The 5406-nt window shown below is 37.4% G+C and overlaps 1 pseudogene; it reads right to left on the reverse strand.

The window, feature by feature from the left end:
• Positions 1-3741: 3741 nt before the first annotated feature.
• On the reverse strand, positions 3742-3951 carry LOC113915658 (annotated as a pseudogene).
• Between the last annotated feature and the right edge of the window lie 1455 nt (positions 3952-5406).

Consider the following 5406-nt stretch of genomic DNA (forward strand, 5'->3'; position numbering starts at 1 on the left):
TAAAGAAGATTCTCAGGATACCAGAGGCCTGGCTATTGTAAAGTTAAGGTTGTTTTTCCCTCTAGCAAGGCATTAACATTAAGATAGCTGGGAGCTTCCTGTAGGAATGTCACACAGATCCCACCCAGGAGTGGGGGTGGGAGGTTGTAGGGTGTCAGCTTGTGCTTTGTCCTTAGCTAGCCTTATGCTCCCTCATCAATCTGACTCTTGGTTTTGCCTTGAGATCAAGCCCCACGTTGGGCTCTATGCTCAGTGTGGAGTCTGCTTAAGACTCTCTCTGCCCCTTTGGCTTGTGCTCTCTTTCTCAAAATAAATCTTAAAATAAAGATAAGTATGCCTATATATCTGTGAAGAAAAAATAATACACGTAAAGTCACTTAATAAATTATAAAATGGCATACACCTATTTATGTTATGCTGCAAGTTGATTCTATTTAAGCTATATCTGTTGAATCCTAGTATACCAGTATCAGAAATTAAAGTTGCTAAGTCATTCTAAATAATTTTCAGGAAAACAGCCTAGAGGTTAATTAGAGACAGATGGGGTAGTGGAGTGACCTCATATGGAACCATTATAAAAAGCAAATGGGAACTGGAGTTAAAAGGAAGCTGCTTATGGGAAACCAAAGGAAATGTCACCCCAGAAGGGAAAACAGAGATAGATAACTGTTTTGCAAAAGGAAAGTCTCCCTATTAAGCTCAAAAGAACCTAGTACTAGGTTTTCTTTTTAGGTAGCAATTTTAGCACTAACGTAATAAGCAAAGACTAATTCAACTGTTTATATAGTTGAGGATAAAGTAAGATGCAAAGAAATGAAGCAGAGTTTTCAACATCCAGTTCATAAGTGGCAGGGAGGAGTAGATCCTTGAGTTTGTCTTGCTTTTTCCACTGGACTAGGAAAATTGACCTCTCCAAAGCTTCAGTTTCATCATTTGTAAAGTGAGGTAGTTGGTGAATGAGATGATCTCTGATAATCTCACCAGTTCTGACATGAATTCTTTTAATCTATGAGACCTTTTTATTGTTTAGAATCCCCCCTTTTCTACATTGAACCCAGTCAGAGAAAGACAAATACCATATGATTTCTCTCATATGTGGAACTTAAGAGACAAAACAAAAGATCAAAGGGGAAAACAAAGAGAGAGAGAGACAAATCAAGAAACAGACTCTTAACTGCAGAGAACAGATGATGACCAGAGGGGAGGTGGGGGTGGGGGAAGGGTGAAATAGGTGATGGGGATTAAGAGCACACTTATCTTGATGAGCACTAAGTAATCACTATATTGTACACCTGAAACTAATATAGCATGGTCTATTAACTACACAGAAATTAAAATAGAGAGAAAGAAAGAAAGAAAAGAGAGAGAAAGAAAGAAAGAAAGAAAGAAAAGAAAAAGAAAGGAAGAAAGAAGAAGAAAGAAAGAGAAAGAAAGAAAGAAAAAGAAAGAAAAAAGAAAGAAGGAAACAAAAAAGATATTTTTACTGCTCTTACATTAAAAACATGATAGAATTATAGATCTTCAGAAATTACAGGTTTCTAGACTTGGAAATGTGGTGTGGGTCAGTTTCACCCTGTCCTGGTTTGGAGCAAGGAGGAATCTCAAACTGGTTCTGATGATTCCTGACCAAGTATATATGCTGGGTGCTTTCTCTTTCATACTGCTCTCTCTGAGAAGTCAGAGTTTCTGTGTCTGTTTTAGAGGCTTAGGATTGCTTGGGCCATGGAGGACGGTGTTATAAATATAGGGTCTTTTGTAGCCTGAACAAAATTTTGCATCAGAGTTGTTAGAGGAGTTCATTGAGAGGATGTGACTGCCAGTTGACCTGAGTGCTGGACCTTGGACAATCAGAGACTTCTCACTCACTTCCTTGTCCTTGGAATGTAGATTCTGCCCACCATTTCCCCATCAGGAGCTGTTTCAACGACCCAGCCTTGAGAGAGTAATGTGTTTTTGAGCCCAAGGTGACTGAACCTTGTTAAAAGTCTTCTATATAAACTTTTACAATTCTGGTGGGCAGGTGCGGAGATCTACTCATCTTGCGGCCACCTAAGACAAGCCTTGTATGTAAGTTCCCTTGTTTATTAAATCTGATACTTAACAATATGGAGTGGTCTGCCCCTTTTTTTGGTCTCTTCTTACCTTCCCTATAATAGGGACCAGTTTTGAATTTCACCTGGGGAACTCCCATGTTTGCAAACCAATGGTAGTTGACCATCACGTCTGCCGGGTGATGTGATGTGTTGTGCAGTGCTCTGGCAACTGTTGCTAAGAGGCCCCTATCCTTTGGCAGAGGGAAGGCAAACTAACATTATAGGGGAAAACTAACCCACTGGCCCTCACTGGAAGGACGAAGGGTGGCCTGTGGGCGTCGCCTGGGTTTTCTCAAGGCCCAGGAAAAGGATCGGTAGGAGGTCCGACGCTTTGCCTCTTCATGTAATCCTTCCTCTCCTCCTGGCTGTCCTCCTCACGCCCTCTCTTTCTCTAGCCTCCTAGACAGAGCACCCTTAATTTTCCCATTTGGGTGGGGTCCTTTAGCTTTTCATCTGTGTTTCTTCTCATCTGGTTCCTTGGGAATACATTTTATGCTCTCTTTTTTTAGGGCTGTCCTTTTTGACACAAAATCCTTTTTCAACTTGTTAAATCTCTTTAACATTTCAGTTCTCACTTAAACACTGTGGCTTTCAAGAGCACTGTCTTTGAAGCAGGCTTCAAGTGACTATTTTGGAAGTCAGATGCCGAATAGTGACACTTCCTTTCTCTATGCTTTCCACCTCCAACATCCTAATTCTTCCTTAGGCGGTGGAGGTCTCTCCTGAATAGCAGGAAGTACAAAAAAGGACAGCACACTGACAAATTTTAAAGCACTATTTCACAACATAACTACAAGGTGACTCACATAAACATCCAGTTTGCTGATTCTGACCGGTAATTTTTAAAGTCCTACTGTGTTTCCAGTATACAGGATCTGCCCTCAAGAAGCTTCATAACGATAACAGAATCCAAGCATCATAGGGAAATAGCTCCTTTTCACTTGCTCAGAAAAGGAATCTTATCCCCAATAACACTTCAGTTCCACTTGCACACCTCTCTTGATGAGACAGTGTTTCTGGAAAGCTGACTCTGAAGCAAATGAGTCATTGTTAAGTGACCTGGGACTACCTCTTATTTAAATGAACCATACAGTAAAGCTTGGAAATGTGAATAGTCACTCTCTAATTTGTTTTGTAAATTAATTTTTGTCCATGCATTAACTTTATTTAAGGCAAATATATTTGTATATCGGCATACATATATATATGTGTGTATGTATATATGTATGTATATGACTTACTTCTAAAATAAGTTAATCACTGTATGACTTGTGCTCACAGTGATGGTAAAACTCTAAAGATATACATTAGGCATATAATCTTTGAAATCTTATCAAAAATAAGTTTATTCAATTTACTTTTAGGTTTCTTTGGAAGTCTCACTACCATCACGAATGCTATATGTTTACCTGGTTGGACTGATAAATCAACTCAACCTTGAACTTGGGTGTAATACCAGAATATAGTCTCTGTTCTTTCCCAGATAATTTAATTATTTAACAGATTCAGAAATTTTAAGTACTGTTAGATGAACAGATATTTTGCTTATAAAAATAAGTATGCAAGTATGTGACTATTAAAATATTTTCAATCTATAATTTTCAAATTAAATGTTATGAATGTAGTGACATTCAGTGTTAGAAATTAACATAACAGTACAGGTACACAAAGCAATACATTTAATTATTTAATACATATTTGTTGAATCCTAATGCTGTACCATGGGCTGTGACAGACAGTTGGGGACACAGTGATGAATGAAATGTAATGCAGAATCATTACATCTATAGTTTTCAATTAGCAATAATCGTGCCTCGGGTAAACCTCATTGGCTATGATACTGCCACTGCATCTATATTCCATGTTATCACAAATGGCAAGATTTCCTTCTTTCTCATGACTGAACACTATTTCATTGTGTACACATATACCACAACGTTATCTATTCATCAGTCAGTGGGCATGTAGGTTGTTTCCATATCTTGGCTACTGTGAATAAGGCTGCAATGAAAATGGGGGTGCAGATATTTCTTAAATATCCCATTTTCATTTCCTTTGGATATATAACTAAAGGGGAAGTGTGATTGCTGGATCATCTGGTAGTTCTTTTTTAAAATTTTAAGGAAGCTCCATACTGTTTTCTATATTGGCTGGACCAATTTACATTCCCACCAATAGCAGACAAGGGTTCCTTTCATCCACATCCTTGCCGACACGTGTGAACTCTTGTCTTTTCGATTTTAGCATTCTATCGGGTATGAGGTGATCACTCATTGTGGTTTTGATTTGCATTTCCCTCATGAGTAGCGACATTGAGCATCTTTTCATGTACCTATTGGCTGCTTGGATGTCTTGTTTGGAAAAATGTCTATTTGGTGCCCATTTTTTAATCCAGCTATTTGTTTTTTTGTTTTTTGTTTTGTTTTTGCTATAGAGTTGTATGAATGCTTTATCTACTTTGGATATAAACCCCCTATCATATATATGATTTGCAGATATTTTCGTCCATTCTGTAGGTTGCTTTTTCATTTTGTTGATGGTTTCCTCTGCTGTGCAGAAGTTTTTTAGTTTGAGGTAGTGCCACTTGTTGATTTTTGCTTTTGTTACCTTTGCTTTTGGTGTCAAAGTCCAAAAATCACTGCCAAGACTGATGTCAAAGAGCTTACATTCTATGTTTTCTTTTAGGAGTTTTTTTTTCAGGTCTTAAGTTCCTGCCTTTAATTCACTTCGAGTTCCTTTTTGTGTATAGTGTAAGAGAGGGGTCTAGTTTCATTCTCTTTCATGTGGCTTATCCAGTTTTTCCACCAGAATTTATCGAAGATACTGTTCTTTCTTTATTGTATATTCTTGGCTCCTTTGTCATAAGTTAGTTGACTATCTGTGTGTGGGTTTATTTATAGGCTCCCTGTTCTATTCCATTGGTCTGTGTGTCTGTTTTTATGCCAGTTCCATAATACTGATTAATACAGTTTTGTACTATAGTTTGAAATCAAGAAGTTTGATGTTTCCAGCTTAATTTTTCTTTCTTAAGATTGCTTTGACTATTGGGTCTTTTGTGGTTCCATATAAATTTTAGGATTGTTCATTCTATTTCTTTTAAACTGCCTTTGGGATTTTGATAGGAATTATATCAAATCTGTAGATTCCTTTTGGTAGTATGGACATTTCAACATATGAATTCTTCCAATTCATAAGCATGTAATAACTTTCCACTTGTTGGTGTTTTCTTCAAATTTTTTTCATCAATGCCTTATGGATTTCAGGATACAGATCTTTCACCTCCTTGGTTAAATTTATGCTTAGGTATTTTATT

Source organism: Zalophus californianus, chromosome 11, assembly GCF_009762305.2.
Source record: "Zalophus californianus isolate mZalCal1 chromosome 11, mZalCal1.pri.v2, whole genome shotgun sequence".
Classification (NCBI taxonomy): domain Eukaryota; kingdom Metazoa; phylum Chordata; class Mammalia; order Carnivora; family Otariidae; genus Zalophus; species Zalophus californianus.